The sequence below is a fragment of the Myotis daubentonii genome, chromosome X (assembly GCF_963259705.1).
Source record: "Myotis daubentonii chromosome X, mMyoDau2.1, whole genome shotgun sequence".
Lineage (NCBI taxonomy): Eukaryota > Metazoa > Chordata > Mammalia > Chiroptera > Vespertilionidae > Myotis > Myotis daubentonii.
In genome coordinates, this window is record NC_081861.1 from 53,455,981 (window position 1) to 53,476,595 (window position 20,615).

Here is a 20,615-nt window from a genome sequence, read left to right on the forward strand (position 1 = left end):
TGCATATGTGCTTACCAGAGTTATATCCTCCTGTTGTATTGATCCCTTTAGTATTATTAAGTGGCCTTCATTATCACTTGTTATGGTCTTCACATGGAAGTCTATTTTGACAGATATGAGTATTCCTACCCAGATTTTTTTTATTTCCATTTACCAGGTAAATTTTTTCCCATTCCTTCACATTCATTCTGTGTGAGTCCTTTGTTTTGAGGTGGGTCTCTTGTAGACAGCATATATAAGGTCATGTTTTCTTATTCATTCAGCTACCCTATGTCTTTTTATTGGAGCATTTAATCTATATACATGTAAGGCTATTATTGATTGGTACTTATTTGTTGCCATTCTTATCCTTTATGCCTGTGTTCTTTTCTTTCTCTCTATTTCTTCTTCTTACACCAGTCCCTTTAGCATTTCTTGCAGTGCTGGTTTGGTGGTAAAGTCTTTTAGCCTTTTTTTTTTTGTCTGTGAAGCTCTTTATTTCACCTTCGATTTTGAATGATAGCCTTGCTGGATAGTCTTAGGTTTAGTCCCTTGGCTTTCATTATCTTTTATACGTTATGTCATTCCCTCTAGCCTGAAGTATTTCTATTGAGAAATCAGCTGACAGTCTAATGGGAGCTCCCTTGTAGGTAACTTTCTGTCTCTCACTTGCAGCCTTTAAGATTCTTTCTTTGTCTTTAACATTTGCCATTTTAATTAATATGTGCCTAGGTGTTGGTCTTTTGAGGTTCATCTTGATTGGGACTCTGTGTTTCCTAAACTTGGGTGACTTTTTCCTTCACTAAGATAGGGAAATTTTCTGCCATTATTTCTTCAAACAGGTTCTCTATTCCTTTCTTGGATTCTGCTCCATCTGTTACTCCTATAATAAGAAGGTTGTTACGTTTCATGTTGTCCCAAAGCTCCCTTAGACTCTTCTCCTGCTTAAGTTTTTTTTTTTCCATTTGCTGCTCTGAGTTGGTGTTTTTTTCTACCTTGTCTTCTAATTCACTGATTCAGTCCTCAACTTCTTCTAGTCTACTTTTGAATCCTTCCAGGGTGTTCTTTATTTTCACTATGTCATTCCTCATTTCTAATAGATTCTTATTTATTGGTTTAAGATCTCTTTTCATTTTGGTGTAGCTCTCATTAAGACCCCTATAATTCTCATTAAGTTGCTGTAGTCCTACTGAATTCTTTGAGCACTCTTATTACCACTACTCTGAATTCTTTATCTGACAAATTTTTTACCACCATTTCATATAGTTCATTTTCTGATGATTCCTCCTTTTCTTTCATTTGGGGGTTGTTCCTTTGTCACTCCATTTTTTTCTGTCCCTTTGTTTTTATTTATATATATTAGATCAAACTGCTATGCCTCCCAGATTTTGTGGGGTGGTCTTATGTAGTAGGTGTTTTATGGGACCCAGTAATGCAATCTCTTACCTTTCCTTTGCTGGGTGCCCTAGGAAAGCCCCTTAAATGAGTTATTTGGGTTTTCCTGTTGTAGTTGGGTCTTGAATGGTATTTTCCCATTTGGGTGGAGTCTGCTCTCAGGCTGGTTGACTATATGGCTCACCTGTGACCACGTTGTGTGAGCTGTTGTTGAAGTGCTAACCAAACAGAACAAAATACAACACACACACACACACACACACACACACACACACACACACACACAAACATGGAACAGGAGAAACAAAACCAAAATGTACACAAGACCCCTACAGCACTAACAAAAACAATCACCAGAGAAGAGAAAATTAGGAAAGAAAAAAGAGAGTAAGAATAATAGAAAAAACGAAAGAAAGATTATGAGGAAAAAAACAAAACAAACATCAAACAACAAAAAAGCACAAACAAAAAATAACAAGAAAAGAGGGGCAGAATATGTAGATGTAGAGCTTAAATAATGAAAATAAGAATAAAGAATGAAAGAAATAAGGGAAAGAAAATGGTTTAAAATAAAGAAGGGAGAAAAGAAATGAAAAGACAAGAAAAAAGTTTGAATGGGAAAATAGAGGAGAAAGCAGAGAGACCTAAAATAAGTAAGAGAGAGAGAGAGAGAGAGAGAGAGAGAGAGAGAGAGAGAGAGAGAGAGAGAAATCCAGAGAAAAAGAAAAGAGTAAGAAAAAAATTGAGTAGTGAGAAAATAAAATACAAAAATAAAAAATTGAGTAGGAAAAGGGAAGAAGAAAAATAGATATATGAAGGAAACAACAGAGACTAGAATAATAACAAAACAATAAAGCAGATAGAAAAAGAAGCTAAATTTAAAAAGGGGATAAAAGAAAGGAAATAGAAATCATTAAAAAAAGAAAAGACAAAAGGTAGGGAAGAAGAGAAAGGAAAAGAAAGTAAAAAAATAGTGAAGAGTTATTCATTTCAGCAGAGTTCAGTGTTCCATGGGAGCCCACTTTGGATCCTACTCTTCTGTTTTCTCTGCCAATTCTGGGCTTCCTGTTAGATGCTAACCATTGTCTGGCACTGTCATTTAGCTTTCAGCAACCTGCTTGAAGCTCCAAGTGATCCACTGATCCACCTTTTGTGTCTGTCTCCACAGACCTTGGCTGCCAGTAGGAGGAAACAATCTGCCCTCTAAAATAGGTTTGTTAGCAACAAGGGACCCAGGACTGGGACAGCAAACTTCCCTCGGTTTCCTGAGCTCTGCCTCTGCCTACCTTTGTCTGCTAGCCAGCTGTCAATCTTAATCACTCAAAAGTCTGTTTCTGATAAGGCTTTAGGTGGGGGAGGTGCTGTTTAACTTTCAGGCAATATGGTGGGTGTTTCCCTGTCCCAGAGCTACTTCTCTGCAAGTGGCTCAAAGTATTACTCTGCCCTTGGCTGGATAGAGATCCTTGTATGGAGACCAATAGGGTCAGCTGGAAAACTGGAGTTTTTATCAGTTCTCCCATGTAGAGAAATTACTGGTCTGGTTCCCCAGATAATGTGGCAGATGGCCCCTCCCCCAATCCAGTCACTGAGGGCTCCTGAAGCTGTTCAAACCCATAAGCTTGGCCTTTGCTTTTGATTACTCTGAAAAGCTCAAAATGCAGCATGTAGCATGCAGGGCTCCTCAGGGTGGGGTGGGCTGTATCACCTAGGGCAGGGTTTTTACCTTTATCTGTCCTGTGGCTGTTGGCAGCAGCTAACTCCTCTCAATAAAAATGGTTATTTCAGGCAGAAACTGGTTTGGCTCAGTGGATAGAGTGTCGGCCTGCGGACTGAAAGGTCCCAGGTTTGATTCCGGTCAAGGGCATGTACCTTGGTTGCGCAGTAGGGGATGTGCAGGAGGCAGCTGATCGATGTTTCTCTCTCATCTATGTTTCTAACTCTCTGTCTCTCTCCCTTCCTCTCTGTAAAAAATCAATAAAATATATTTTAAAAAAAAAAAACAGGAAATAAAATAAAATAAAAGTGGTTATTTTGGTTTGTTCCTGGCTGCTATTTTTCCAAGCCCTCCCCCCCCCCCGGCCTGCCCCCCAATGCTTCCCACTTCAGCCTCCAAAAACAAACAAACAATCAAACAAACGAAACTGCAGTTTTTCTCTGTCTGGCTCTAGACTCCTCCACAGCCAGCAACCCTGCCACCTTTCCTGGCTGGATGTTACGTGGGCCATGGGTCTCGGCTCTGGTGCTCTGGGCTGTGGAGCCCAGTCTGGATTTGGGGCCTCTACATTCTGAGGGAACAGACCTTCCTGTAGCCCAGCGCTCCCTCCTCTCTCAATTTGCCTGCCAGCCTGCCGCCCCTGGGAGCTGGGTAGCTATTTTCATGACTTTGCCTTCCCTACTGTTCTCCAGTGTTTATTAAAATATATTTAATTTTACAAATTGAGCGATCAGCTGTTAAAGTGTGTGTACATTTTTGGGACATCCTGTATAACATTAATTAAATTAATATAAATGAACTAAATAGCTTTTCCAAGGGACATCTACATTATAAAAGGCCAGGGGCCGTCACTACCTAAACGACCAGACAGATGGCTGGTCACCAGGAAGTGCATGGAGCACCTCTCAGTCCCTAACCCGTGGCCCACAGGCTCCTATCACAGCAAGGCTGGTGGCCAGCAGGTGAGGCCATGGAGGGATGGGTGGAGCGAGGTGCCCATGGCAAGGTCATTAGTCTCCTATCCGGGCCGGGCCAGAGGCCTAACGACCTCGCTGCTGCCACAACAGCTGAGGATCAGGCCCAGAGAGAGAGGCAGGGCCTGATCCACAGCTGCCACGACTGCTGGCAAGGCCCAGAGAGAGAGAGAGAGGCGGGGCCTGATCAGCAGCTACAGTGGAGGGTGAGGATCAGGCCCGGAGAGAGAGGCCCAAAGATAGGCCCAGAGACGCTGACTGGCATAGAAACCAACCAATCAGAACCTAATCTAGGTGAACTGCGAAGGCAGAACCTAAGGTGGGCACTAAGGAGGGGTTTTAAGGGCAAGAGCTGTTTGGTGTAAGGTGTAAGAAAATGGTTCAATTTTTTAATGACAAGTTTGGCAGTATAGTGCATATGGCTGGCTATCAGTCCAGATATAGGGATTATGTATTTTTGTCCGCCAAGAGCATCTCCTCCTGCTGAAAAAGGTTCCCCTCCCCCCATTTAAGCAATCCTATCCTGTATAATCTATCTATACTACTAAAAGGGTAATATGCTAATTAGACTGGGTGGACCAGCCAACTTTCAGATATCCGACTTCCTTCTGGACAAAGCCATGGCAGTGGGGGCCGAGGCAAAGGCAGTTAGGGGCGATCAGGCTGTCAAGGGAGGGCAGTTGGGGTCAAGATCAAGTGGCAGGGGCTTAGGGGTAATCAGGCCAGGAGGGAAAGTCAGTTGGGGGTGATCAGGCTGGCAGAGGAGGGGAGTTGGGGGCAATAAAGCCAGCAGGGGAGGGCAGTTGGGGGTGAGATCAGGCCAGCAGGGGTGGACAGTTGGGGGCGAGATCAGGCTGGCAGGGGAGGGCAATTGGGGGCAAACAGGTCAGCAAGGGAGGACAGTTGGGGGTGAGATCAGGCTGGCACAGGAGGGCAGTTGGGAGCGATTTCAGGCCGGAAGGGGAGGGCAGTTGGGGGTGAGATTGGGCCTGCAGGGGAGGGCAGTTAGGGGTGATCAGGAAGGCAGAGGTGGTTAGGGACAATCAGGCAGGCAGGCAGAGGCTGTTAGGGGCAGTCAGGCAGGCAGGCAGAGAGGTTAGGGGCAATCAGGCAGGCAGGCCAATGAGCGGTTAGGAGCCAGCAGTCCCAGAATGTGAGAGGGATGTCCACAGGGATCGGGCCTAAACTGGCAGTTGGACATCCACCAAGGGGTCCCCGTGAAAGGGCGAGGACTACGCCCTCCACCTTGCCCCAGGGTAAGGGATACGCCCTCCACCTTGCCCCAGGGTAAGGGCTATGCCCTCCATCTTACCTTGGCCATGTGCTCAGCAAGGCTTCTTCCCCGAAGCCAAGCCACTGCTGGCCACACCCAAGATTTCTCTGGACTGGCCAATGATAGTTAAGGGAAGTGCACGCCATCACTATGACCACATCCTGTGTAATGAGACCCCGACTGGCGCCTGGCCAATCGGCAGGGCCCACAGTCCTTTCTCCTCCCCTTGCCCCAGCCCCCTATAAAGCCTCTCTCCACACAGAGTTCTCTCTCTCGGCCACTGGAGCTTACCGTTGCATCGGTGAGTGTGGCAGGGGAGCCAAACCTAGGTTTGAAATGAATGACTCTTTGCTTTTGCATCGGACTCGCTGGCTCCCTGTGGGTTCTTGGGAATCATGAAATCTGGGCACAACACCCGATTGGAAAGGGTGCAGGCTGGGCTGAAGGAACCTCCCACCCCATGCAAGGATTTTGGGCACCGGGCCTCTAGTTTTACATATAAGAATACAGATGAATTGAAACTTAAGGGTGGACAACTCAATTGGAGCAACTCCTTGGACACAGTTGTAAGGAGCATAAGCTCAGGTCCACTGTCTAGTGATTTGATTTCTTTATACCTCAGTGTCCTCATCTGTAAAATGGTACTAATAATCATACCGTGTAGATTTCCAGTAATGATTAAATTGAAAAGAAAAATGGGAGGCTTGCAACCTAGTTCAGTATCTGGTTAAAACTGTAGTCTTACTTCCCCATTCTGACTTGGGCGGAGCTACAGAGCCTAACCCCAGGGCCCCTGCCACAGCTGACTTGGGCGGAGCTGTGGAGCATGCCCCCAAGGCCCTGCCAAGACTGGTTTGGGTGGTGCTGTGGGAACCCTCAGGGGCCCGCCACAGGAGTAGATATATAGATCAGAACCTCTGTACGAATTCAGTTCAGGCTTTGGATCCGGAATTCCACTGGACTAGCAGATCTTCGAAATAAAGGTTAAGCTTTCCTCCCTCAGAGTGTTGGCTGATCGTTCTCTGGTGCATTCTGCCACACAAAATGACTTAATATGTATATCAAACTTAGATAACTAAGAAAGAGCAAGCACTCAGTAATTGTTGGTTATTACTATTGCTTAATTATGCTTTTGTATATAATTGTGTTATAATGAAGAGTGGTGAAAATTTAAATTCACTTTATGATCACTGAACTTCTTTATGTTTAAACTCTTTTTCTGTTTAAGTTTTATTTATGTTATATACCATTTTCTCAGTAAGTGGGATTTAACTTATTCCCAGAATAACGCTTTTTGAGGCAGAAAACTGCCCTTCTTGAAAATAAGAAGTTATCTCTGTGGAAAACATGAAAATCACCTTTATTTCTTGGCTAGATGATCTGATATATGAAATTGTGACAACTTAAGATATTTTCTTGTCCTTTCTGCAAATGAGGGAAAATAGAAGTAAAGGAGTTGGCTAGATGATGAAAGGGGCCACGTGCTAACCTGACAAGCTCAGGGGAGGCCTGCGTGGCAATCTTGCAAACTCAAAGACTTAAAGTAACCACAAAGAATGGTCTGAAATTGAACTAACTAAAAGCAGTTATGGTGGGTAGTTACCTCCTAGGGCCTAGGCTGATATCTCCCTGGACAAGGTCAACCTTTACCTTAACTGAGCCTATCTGTCTTTTTGCATCTATGATAACATATCCTTGAAATGTCAGTGTAATTTGTAACTTCTCTTTTTACCAGAGCCCTTGGGGCACAACCTAATGTGCCTGGGTTCCAGAACAGAGACCATAAATTCCTTCATTGTTATTGTTATCATATTAATTGTTGACTGTTAACTATCCTGCACCCACCTAAGTAAAAGAAGTAATGTGTCTATCAGTTTACTTTTTATCCAATCCCAGAGGTTTCCCCGCTTTGCTTTCTCCTGCTTCTCTAATCTGTCACCAGTGGATTTCATGTAACCCATCCTTTGATTGCAATGTATAAAAATAGGTGAAAAAACCACCATTCTCCAGAGCATTATCCCAATCCTTTGAGATTCTGCTTCCCGGCAATTGTCAACAGTTTGGCTCAATAAACTCACAAAAATTCTTTACAGGTTTGAATGTTTTTATGTTAACAGCTAATAGCAAAGGAAAAATAATGTGTATTACTAGTAATTTTAATGGTTCTTATTTTCCTTGCTACTCATTTCTGTTTGAAACATCTTTAAAGTAATTTTCAATAAAAAAATCCCTTTATTGTGCTTTTCTCCCATTATTGAGCTGTAAAATGTATCATGCATACAAACTTGTATAAAGAACATAATTTACTGATTAAGAAGGAGAATTAAATGAGAAATAAAAAGAAACTTAAAGGCTGGAAAATATACCATGCAAAGACTAACAACAATAAAGTGTCATGGTTATATTAATGTCAGAAAAGTACTCGTTAAGGAAAGAAGCATTAATGGAGATAAAGAGACACATTTCATAATGATAAAAGGGTCAATTCAAAAGGATGATAATATTCCTCATTCTATAAAATAGGTACTGTATTTTTTATTATTCTAATTTTTACAGATGAGGAATCTAAGTTACAGAAACATTATGGGACCTACGCATTTAGTAAATACTGTATCCAGAACAAGCTTATGCTTTTAAATAGTATACAGTATTTGGGGGAAGTGGAACACAGATCATTTCTCTTTGGAGTTGAGATTAAAGAATTGTAGTACTCAAAAACAATGCCTCTCTTCTATATTCCTTTAGCGAAGCATGGTAATTTTCCTACAAAGGCATTATTTAAATTTAAACTTCAACCAGAATGAGGCCTTGTGATGCCATTTCAGTTGTGAAGGTAACAGAAAAACATTCTATGATAACATACCATAAGTGTAAAGGTGCATTTAGCACAGCTGTGGTCTATGATCCTAATAGAACGCTTCAAGCTACTTCCAAGAATCAAGTTAAAGTCATCCCTTTTTAGATTGCTATAAAACAAAATAGAAACTTTCTTTTTCCATTACTACTCAAACTGCTTCAACAAAGCAAGTACTATATTCCTGAGGGGAAGTATAGGAACAATATGAGTGAAATTTAATTTTGTCAGAAAAGTAAATAAAAAAGAAATTTCCAGTAAGTCATATTGCTTCGTTTTCTGGGAAATAACATTTCAGTGTCTGACACTCTTGGAAAAGGCTCTGGATAGGTTGGGAAACCACGAATCTGCAGGGATCCATTTGGTCCTTGGAATCATTTTCTCTACTTTGAAAAATATGTTATTAGTTATTTTATTATAAAATGAATACATACTGGAAAGGGAAAAAATAGTAAACTGACACATCATTTAACCAAGTGATCAAGGTTAATATCAGCAGAAATAATTCATGTTGATATCGTGTACTCCTGATATGCTATGATGCAAAGAGGACACATCATTTCCATGGTATCTTCTTACAAAAACTCATAATTGTCATCCAATTACAATAAAAATATCAGATAAACACAAACTAAGGGACATTCTACAAAATATCTGCTCAGTACTTCTCAAAACAGTCAAGGTCATTAAAAATGAGGAAAGAAACTGTCACAGAGCACAGCAGACTAAGGAGCTATGATAACTAAGTAACATGGTACCCTGGATTGGATTCTGGAAATGAAAAATGGAATTAACGTAAAAACTGGTAAAATATGATTAAAGTATGGAGCTAGTTGGTTTCTTAGTTTTGACAAATATGCCACATTAATGTAAGATGATAATATTAAGATCAACTGAAAAGATATAGTATTTTGACAACTTTTTTGTAAATCTAAAATTATTCCAAAATAAAAAAGCTTATTTAAAAATGTAATATGTGATTGTGATAGAAAAAAAATAAATAAAATAAATAATCAAGAAAGGAAAGAAAGAAATGGAAGGAAGAGGATGGAAGGAGATAAATGTAAAAAGTTGAAAATTTTTAAAACTTCTTCAGAGGTAAACTATTAGAAGTTTTTTTGTGGCCCTAACCGGTTTGGTTCAGTGAATAGAGCATAGGCCTGCGGACTGAAGTGTCCTGGGTTTGATTCCGGTCAAGGGCACATGCCCAGTTGTGGGCCCGATCCCCAGTAGGGGGTGTGCAGGAGGCAGCCGATCAATGATTCTCTCTCATCATTGATGCTTCTATCTCTCGCTCCCTCTCCCTTCCTATCTGAAATCAATAAGAACGTATGTTTTTTTAAAGTGGGGTTTTTTTTGTATAATTCTAGACTTTTCTTCTATGCATCTGGGCATATTCAAATATATATGATATTTTTTTACAGAGAAAAGATACTATTATGCATGTCTAAAACTTGATTTTTCACTTAATATAAAACAGCTATATTTTCACTAATTCACACATTCATTTAGTCAGCAAATATATAGTGACTGATTTTTTCAGGAAGGACGAGTATGTGAATGTGGACTTACTAACATTTCCTGAAGGTATTATTCTTCAAGTTATGGGAGGTATTAGAAAAGGAGTTGGGTGGGGGGGAGAGAAGGAAAAGGAAGAGAGGAGTATATGACAAGGAAATTTTAAGATTACTCTCTAATACTCTACATTAAAAAAAAAAAAAGACTGAATCTTTGCCTAGAGAGGGAGGGACAGGTGTTATTTGATATGCCCAGATTCCTTGGGTATGAAGACACTTCTACAACCCAAAGTCTAGTCATTTCACATGAAACAAATTAGACCTGTTATTGGAACAGATAGTGTGGAAAACAATTTAGCCTCTTCTGGATCATGAGGCATAAAGAACTGAGAATATTCTCAGAGAGTCCTATTCCAGAACCAAGGGTAGAAGCATATCAACTCTGACTGGGACATTCTACTGAGATATAGCAAGAGTGGCATGCACCGGATATAGAAATGAGAAGGAAAAAAAGATAAAAAACCTAGAGTAATTCATATTATCCAGGGAAAGTAAAGCTGCAGAAAGAGTAAATATTTGAAAACTCAAAGAGTATTGAGTCAGTGAGATGTGCAAAATATACATCTTATCTGCAGTTTCCCTTTCCACGGTTTCAGTTAGTCGTGGTTAACCATGGTCTGAAAATATTAAACAGAAAATTCAAAAAAAAATGAGCAGTTCATACGTTTTAAATTGTGTGCTATTCTAAGTAGCATGATGAAAGCTTGTGCCATTCTGATGCATCCCACCTGAGATGTGAATCATTCCTTTATTCAGCATCTCCACGCTGTATATGCTACCCGCCCATTAATCACTTAGTAGATTTCTCAGTTATCAGATTGATTGTTGTGTTATCACAGTTCTTGAGTTCAAGTAACCATTATTTTACTTAATAATGACCCCAAAGCACAAGGGTAGTGATGCTGGCAATTCGGATGTGCCAAAGAGAAGCCATAAAGTGCTTCCTTTAAATGAAAAGGTATATGTGTGCAGTTTCAGGCATCAATGTGGGATCGTATTGGCCTCATATAAGGAGAGGATTACTGTGCACTTCTTCCTAATTAGAGTGAGGGTAAAAGGGTATCTGCGTAGGGCTTAAGGCTGGAGATACTGTGTAAAGACAGTCTAAAATTACAGGAGTTTTAGATTTTTTATAAAATAAAATTTATCATGTTTTCTCCTTTATATTTATGGCTTTTGACTCATGATAAGAAAGACTGCTGTTTTGCCTGGATAATAAAAATTTTCATTCCCCCCATTACTTTTATAGTTCTAGTTTTTACCTTTAAATTGTTGATCTCTCTGGAATTTAACTCAGTATAAAGAATGAGGCTGGGATTCAGCTTTATTTATTCTTTCCAAATGGCTAGCTAGTTCTTTCAAGATCATTTATTTAATAATTTATCTTATTCCCATTGATATAAAATGCTACTTCTATTATGTACTAAATGTCCACATATACTTTCTACCACGGTCATTGGATCACTCTGCGTTTCTGTGCCAGGACCACACATTTTGATATCTTATTACTGTTCATTTTTTAGAAAGTTCCTGGCTGTTCTTGAATATTTATTCTTCCAGATGGACTTCAGAATCATTTTTTAAAGTTTCAAAGAAGATTTGAATCTAAAACCTCTGTAATTTTTAAAAAGGGCAAATGATGAATAAAAAAATATTGGCAACAAATATGATTTTTAAAGAGTTTAACATCACCAATCTAAAAGTATATAAAATACTTTCTTCTTTACATTCTCCAACATTGTTTGATTTTTTACAATGTGCAAGTACCATTTTTTTCTACTGAGAAAAATAATAAAGATGTTTTTATTTAAAAAATAAAGACAGTTCAAAAAGGGAGCAATTGAAAAGGAAGATTGCACTCACCTCAAACTGATGAAGGCAGGGCTATCCTGAGAGGAACACAGCTAAAGCTCTAGTTTTCCACATAGGGACAGATTTCTTGTTCCTTCTTATGAGGATGAAGAAGCCAGCCTCCAGAAGTCATTTTGTTACTACATGGATAGCCAGTCACAAATGAAGTAGGCATCAGTGAAGGCAGAAAATAAAGATTAAAAGAAAATAGTGATATCATTGAGCTGTTAAATTAAACCTCACTTGAAATCTGACTTTTGGTTGCAAGAGACAATAGTTCTTTTTATTATTTAAGTTAGTTTCATTTTACATACAGTTGAAATAGTCTGAACTAGATTCTTCAAAGTTGGAGAACATCCAGTAAAGGTTGGAAAATGACAGTTTTCCTCCAATATCCAATTGACTAGACTGGGGACTACTAGTATGTATTTTGTGCACAGAAAAAATACACAAAAGGGGTATAAATGGTGATGGACAGAAACTTGACTTGGGATGGTGAACACATAATGCAGTGTACACATGATGTGTTGTAAAATTGTGCGTCTGAAACCTGTATAATTTTGTTAACCAGTATCACCCCCAATAAATTAAATAGAATGAAAAAAAATTAAAAAGAAGACTGCACAAATCTGCATTATATGAAGTGCAATTTCCTGAAAGATTAGTAGAAGCATTATCAGTCATATGCCTGACCCAGATAACATGCAAAGGGTGGCTTGACCAGTAATGTAGGCAATAAGCTGGCACCTAAAGAGGTAGAATGCCTGGATTATATGATAAGGATATGTTTAACTTTATGCTGAAAGAGTCTCAATTTCTTTTTTATTTTATTTAATCCTCATTTGAGGATATTTTTCCATTGATTTTTAGAGAGAGTGGAAGAGAGAGGGAAAGACAGACAGAAATATCGATGTGAGTGAAACACATCGATTGGTTGCCTCCTGCACGACCCTCCTTTCCCCTCCCAGCCAGGGCCTAGCAGGGGAAAAGCCTACAACTGAGGTATGTGCTCTTGACCAGAAACGAACCTGGGAGGAGTCCCAATTTCTTTAGTCTATTTACAGTTTCATTTCAAACAGCCCCCTTCTATCATCCTAGTATTTGTGTATTTGTATCTACAACCCCACATAACTCACACCATTCTAAGAAAGATCAATTAAATTAAGAGACATCAAAAAGTTTACTATTATGAAATTACAATGGAAAATTTACATTGGCTACAGCCAGTTTAATGAGCTCCCTATATATCCTTCACCCTCCACATACCAGTATACATTTTCCTCCAACATAAACCATGGTAAATGTTGTTTTTTAATTCTGCAGAGAGAAACCAAAAGAGATGAAGAAAAAAGATAAAGGTGATGATATAGGGGGTGGCCCCAACCTTGTGGACTGAGTGACATCTTGTGGTTAGAGATGGGTGAGCGAGCTAGAAACTACAGGGAACATTCAAGAAAATGCACAGAAAAATCAGCTTTAGCGCCCAGGCAACACAATGTTACACAGAGTAGGGAGGCCCTTTCCTTTGTCTCTTCATGGGACCTAGTACAGGTCCAACACACCAAAGACTGGGCATTTAATTTAATTTATTTTTAATTGAAACAATTTTTGAAAATATGTTTTTATTGATTTTAGAGAGAAAGGAAGAGAGAGGGATAGAAAGATAGAAACATCAGAAACATCGATGAGAAAGCAACATCAATCCTTGTCTCCTGCATGCCCCCTGCTGGGGATTGAGCCTGTAACCCGGGCATGAACTCTGGGAATGGAATTGCTAACCTCCTGGTTTATGGGTTGATGCTCAACCACTGAGCAACACCAGCCAGGAAAAGATTGGACATTTTAGAAGTATCTAGACACAGACCTACTTAATACTATAGGTGGTGTAAGTGGTGTTGCTTTTCTTAGTAGCTTTACAGGCAAAAGATGTAGACATGTGAAATTCAGAAAAAGAGGAAAGATGAAAGTAGATGTTGAGTGGACACCACAACTGCTAGATTAATTTGTAGTTACATATGAGGCATCCTATTGCTGCAATCTCCTAACAAACTTTTGTATTACATACAGATACACACACATATTCATGAAAAAATGTATTGCTTGTATAATATGTATGTAGAAACACAAAATCATCTACAGATTAGTATTATAACTAATAAATTTTGCAAATTCATTGGGCAAAAAGTTAATGTGCAAAAATCAATTTAATTTCATTATACTATCAGCAAGCAACCTTAAACTAAAGTTTAAGTTGATAGCATTTACAATAACATAAAGCACTTAGGAATTAATCTAACAAGACCTCTACAGGAAACTACCTAATATTATTTTTTTTTAAGTTGAAGCAGATGTAAACAAATAGTGGTATTTGCTAAGTTTATGAACTGGAAGACTCTATATTATAAAAATACCAGTTCTCTCCAAATTGATTTCTAGATTCAATCTAACCAATCAAAATCTCCACACATTCTTTGTCCCTTTTTTTGGTGGAAAATTAAAAGCTGACTCTAAAATTTGTAAAGCAGCACAATGAACCAAGAACAGCTAACACAATCCTAAAGAAGAGTTGGAGGATTGCCACTATCATATAGCAAGACATAAAACTACATGGATGAAGATTATTTGGTCTTTTCAAAAAGGTAGAACTATAGAATAGAGTCCAGAAATAAGACCACACATTTATGGACATTTCATTTATGACAAAAGTGACACTACAGAGCAATGGGAAAAGGAATTTTTTAAAGTTAATCATTATGGGTCAATGAAATATCCATAAAGGAAGAAATTAATCTTGACTTCAACCTTACACTTATATAAAAATAATTTCAAGGTGGATTGTAGATCTAAATGTGAAAGGTAAAACAATAAAGCTTACAGCATAACTTAGTAGAATATAGTCATGACTTTGGAGTAACAAAGATTCCATAAGTAGTATACAAACATAATACCATTAAATGAAAAGATTGATAAATTGGAAATACATTAAAAATTAGAATTTGATATGCGGAAAAACCAAGATGGTGGCATAGGTTAACGCCGGAGATTGCTGCCTCAAACAACCACTTCAAAAAACAACTAAAGACGGAACAGACATCATCCAGAACCACAGGAAGGCTGGCTGAGTGGAAATTCTACAACTAGGAGGAAAGAGAATATCATACCCAGACTCAGAGGAGGCGCAGTACTGAAGTGAAATACTGAGGTGCGGAGTGCGCGAGGAGCGGGCTGGCGGCGGAGGGGGCGGTTGTTGTTTTCAATCGGGAGGGAGTTTCAGACTCTGAGCTCCAGATCCAGGAGAGTCTCTAGAGACCCAGACTCAAACGGGAGAAGCGGGACTGTCTGGCTTCGGTCGGAAATCGAAGGCAGCTTTCTCTCCGAGGTTTGCAGTGGTTTCTGGGACTCTGTGAGGCAGAGCCCCTAGGGATGGAACTGAGAGCAGCCATAACTGCTCGCTCCTGCCCGCCCTGTAGATCCCCAGGGACCCGCCCCGCCCAAGCCCTGCTCAGAGCCATTTGCCAAATAGCCTCAGGCAAATGCTAGGTTAGCACCACCCTAGAGATCCAGCACAGAAGCTCTCCCACTGCAGACACAGCGGACTCTCATGGCCAGTTGGCCTGGAGGTCAAATCACCCCCACTATCGCCGACAACAATCAAGGCTTAACTACAACAAGACTGCGCACAAAGACCACTAGGGGGTGCACCAAGAAAGCATAAAAAATGCGGAGACAAAGAAACAGGACAAAATTGTCCATGGAGGATATAGACTTCAGAACCACACTTTTAAGGTCTCTTAAGAACTGTCTAGAAGCCGCCGATAAATATAGTGAGATCCTTAAGAAATCTAATGAGACCCTCGATGTTGTGATAAAGAACCAAATAGAAATTAAGCATACACTGACTGAAATAAATAATATTATACAGACACCCAACAGCAGACCAGGGGAGCGCAAGAATCAAGTCAAAGATTCGAAATGCGAAGAAGCAAAAAACACCCAACTGGAAAAGCAAAATGAAAAAAGAATCCAAAAATACGAAGATAGTGTAAGGAGCCTCTGGGACAGTTTCAAGCGTACCAACATCAGAATTATAGGGGTGCCAGAAGATGAGAGAGAGCAAGATATTGAAAACCTATTTGAAGAAATAATGACAGAAAACTTCCCCCACCTGGTGAGAGAAATAGACTTACAGGTCCAGGAAGCACAGAGAACCCCAAACAAAAGGAATCCAAAGAGGACTACACCAAGATACATCATAATTAAAATGCCAAGAGCAAAAGGCAAAGAGAGAATCTTAAAAGCAGCAAGAGAAAGAAACTCAGTTACCTACAAGGGAATACCCATACGACTGTCAGCTGATTTCTCAACAGAAACTTTGCAGGCCAGAAGGGAATGGCAAGAAATATTCAAAGTGATGAATACCAAGAACCTACAACCAAGATTACTTTATCCAGCAAAGCTATCATTCAGAACGGAAGGTCAGATAAAGAGCTTCACAGATAAGGAAAAGCTAAAGGAGTTCATCACCACCAAACCAGTATTATATGAAATGCTGAAAGGTATCCTTTAAGAAGAGGAAGAAGAAGAAAAAGGTAAAGATACAAATTATGAACAATAAACATGCATCTATCAACAAGTGAATCTAAGAATCAAGTGAACAAATAATCTGGTGATCATAATAGAATCAGGGACATAGAAAGGAAATGGACTGACTATTCTTGGGGGGGAAAGGGGTGTGGGAGATGCGGGAAGAGACTGGACAAAAATCATGCACCTATGGATGAGGACAGTGGGTGGGGAGTGAGGGTGGAGGGTTGGGCGGGAACTGGGAGGAGGGGAGTTATGGGGGGGGGAAGAGGAACAAATGTAATAATCTCAACAATAAAGATTTAATTTAAAAAAAAGAAAAAAATTAGAATTTATTATCACCATCAAATTATACCATTAAGAGAGTGAAAAAGCAAGCAGAAGAGTAGATATATGCAAAATACATAAATGACCAGGGACTCATAAACAAAATACATAAAGAACTACTACTAATCAGTCAGAAGGAGAGCAAATCCTATAGAAAAATGGTCAAAGACCAGAATAGGCACTTAATTTAAGAAGATATAAAAATGATAAATAAACATATTAATGGGTGTGCAAAAGCATTAGCATCAAGGAAGTTTAAATATATTTTTATTGATTTCAGAGAAGTAGGGAGAGGAAGAAGGAGATAGAAATATTAATGATGAGAATCACTGATCAGCTGCCTCCTGCATGCCCCTTATCGGGGATTGAGCCCTCAACCCGGGTATGTGCCCTGACTGGAAATCAAACCCTGGCCTCCTGGTTCATATGTTGATGATCAACCACTGAGCCACACTGACCAGGCTAGCATCAGGGAAGTTTAAATAAAAAAACACAGTGATGTTTAATAGTATATTCTCCCCACACAGGTTGGATAATTAAACTTTAACATATACTAAATTGTTAAATATTGTTGTTTCTAGACTTCCTAGTCTGATCTACTGATCTGTTGTATGTTGTTGCCAAAATCACATTTTAATTATTGAAATTTATAATACATATTAATCTCAGATGGAGAGAATTCCTTTACCTTTATTTTTTAATTTATAGTTACTCTTATTTTTAAATTTTCCTAAATATTTACTCTTCCAGATGAAGTTTAGAATTGTTGGACAGATCTTCACAAAAATGCTACGTACTTTGTATTAGGACTGCATTAAATTAATAAATTAATATGTAGAGAACTAGAATCTTTACAATATTGAGTGTTTCTATCATGGAACGCAGTATATCTTCCTATTTAGTCAAATCTTTTTACATTACTTTCCATCAATTATGTTTTGTTCTTTCTTAAAAAACAACAACATAGTGATATACTACTACACATCACCAGAATGTCAGAAATTAAAGAATGACAATAGCAAATGAGGATGAGGAGAAATAGAAACTCTCATATGCTAGTTAAAAATATAAATTGGTATTACCACCTTGGAAATCTACCTGACATTCTCTACTAAATCTGAACATGTAAATACTGTAAATATATATGACAGGCCTAGTGCTACAGTACATTTCAATAAAATGATGTGCAAGATATATGTGAATAATTTTTCTTGAACAAAGTACTTTTAAAAAGCCAGTAGGATGAGGAAAGTATTTTCATTGGCATGTCTTCTAAGAGTACATTGTTGCCTTTTGATTGAACACTAGACTTTTCTTTAGCAAAGTGGGGTGCCAAGATGAAGATGAGTTAAGTATCTATGGATAATTGGGTTAATCTTGAGAAATAATTTCTGTGGCAAAGGAAAAGAAAGAATTGCTTACGGCATAGGAGAATTCTTCATTGAAAAGCAGAGCATTTGACAATTATCTTTATGAAGTTTCATAAAGATGATTGATATAAACTCTTCCCCTGGTTCCCCCAATATCTTTGGTAAAGAATCTATAGACCCTTTTTATGAAACAGAATTTGGATGGTTTAAGGAAGGTCATTACCAGGTATAAGATTTTACTGCTAGCTAATCACTCACACAAACTCAAGGGGATGAGATCAACTTTGCTTAATTTTTTTCCATCAAATCATCAAACATTTAAAAATTTCTTTCCAATAGAAACTTGGGAATTTGACCATTCTCCTCCATTTCCTCTGCTTCCAGGATAACTTCTTTTAAAAAAATTTAGTTGAAATTTTTGGGGTGACATTGGTTAATAAAATTATATAGGTTTCTACAATGCATCATTGTATTGTGTGTTCACCACCCAAAGTCAAGTCTCCTTCCATCACCATTTATCCTACCTTAATCCTCTTCTATCTCCCTCCAACCCACTTTCACTCAGTTAATCACCATACTGTTGTCTGTCTCTATGAGTTTTTTTTTTGCTTAATCCCTTCACCTTTTTCACCCAGTACCTCAACTTCCTCCCCTCTGACAGCTGTCAGTCTGGTCTCTACCTATGAGTGTTTCTATTTTGTTTGTTAGTTTATTTTGTTCATTGGATTCCACATTTAAATGAGATCATATAGTATTTTTCTTTCTCTGACTGACTTATTTCACTTAGCGTAATACTCTCCAGGTCCATACATGCTGACACAAAAGGTAAGCTTTCCTTCTTTACGGCTGTGTATTATTCCATTGTGTAAAAATGTACCACAACTTTTCTATCCATTCATCTACTTGGACTGCTTCCACATCTTAACTATTATAATAATGCTACAATGAACATAGGGGTAGATGTATTCTTTCAAATCAGTGTTTCTGGGTTTCTTCAGATATATTCCTAGAAATGGAATCACTAGGTCAGGGTGGGCAACCCCTGGCACACTTGCCAAATATGGCACGCCAGTAACTTTTGCTGGCACGCGAAACCCTCTCTTATAATCTCCCATTTACAATTTTTTTCTTAATCTCGACTTTTTATTTTTCAGATAAATTCAGTGTAGGTGCATCTTTTTTTTAAAATTTATTTAATTGATTTTTTACAGAGAGGAAGGGAGAAAGAGAAAGAGTCAGAAACATCGATAAGAGAGAAACATTGACCAGCTGCCTCCTGCACACCTCCCACTGGGGATGTGCCCGCAACCAAGGTACATGCCCTTGACTGGAATCGAACCTGGGACCTTTCAGTCCACAGGCTGACGCTCTGTCCACTGAGCCAAACCAGTTAGGGCGAGTGTAGGTGCATCTTAGATAAATAAATAATTTTACATAACAAGTTATCTTAAAGACCATAGACATGGATTGACGAGAGAGGGGAAGAGCAATTTCTATGCCTCTGCCTTAACTCTCCCTGCCTTCCTAGATTCGACCAGTGTTTTGGTTTCATCCACATATGCTTGTGAATCTTTGTTCTCAGTGACGAATTTTGTTAAGTCTCGTAATAGGAGTAGCCTGATGGATGAAAGTAGTAGCTCATGCATATCTCTGAAGGTCACGAAATATAAACCTGATGTAAAATCTGCACTTTCTTGCTCTGGGATTGCCACGGTGACCCAGGAGCAGGCCCTCCTGGGTACTGCCTGCCATGGTACTTTCCTGCTCTCTGATTGTCATGGGGTCCAGGCTGGGGGCGGGGCTTAGGTGGCACGGGACTTGGTGGCACATGGGGTTCCCAGCTGGGGGTGGAGCTTAGGCAGCATGCGCCACCTAAGTCCCGCCACCCAGGGCCGCACACAGGGGCCCGAATGGCAGCTCACACTGGCCAGCCCTACCTGCAGTATGCAAATTAGCCGCCGTCTTTGTTGGCAGTTAATTTGCGTATCGCTCTGATTGACTGATGGTCGTAGCGAAGGTATCGTCAATTAGCATCTTTGTCTTTTATTAGATAGGATGATTGATTATATTCCCTACACAGCACTTTACAGCCCCATGACTATTCAGCAACTACCAGCTCAAAGACGACAATTATGGATTCAAGGTTGTTGTAAGGTGTAAAGATTACATAGTATGGTTTTTGTTGTTGTTGTTATTCCACTTCTTTTCTTTTTATTTTTTTAAATAAATATTTATTGTTGAAAGTATTACATATGTCCCCCAGGTCCCTCCATGCTGTTTCAAAGGGAAAGACATCCTTCTTTTTCTCTGCTGCATAGTATTCCATGGTGTAAATGTGCAACAGCTTTTTTATCCACTTATCTACTGATGGGCACTTGGGCTGTTTCCAGATCTAAGCTATCATAAATTGCGCTGCTATAAACATAGGGGTGTATACATTCTTTCTGATTGTTTTTCCAGGTCTCTTAGGATATAGTCCTAGAAGTGGTATCATTGGGCCAAATGGCAGATCCATATTTAATTTTTTAAGGAAACTTCATACTGTTTTCCATAATGGCTACCCCAGTCTGCATTCCCACCAGCAGTGTACTAGGGTTCCCATTTCTCCACATCCTCCCAGCATTTATCATTTGTTGATTTGTTGAGGGTGGTCATTCTGACAGGTGTGAGGTGGTACCTCATTGTTATTTTAATTTGCATCTCTCCAATTATCAGTG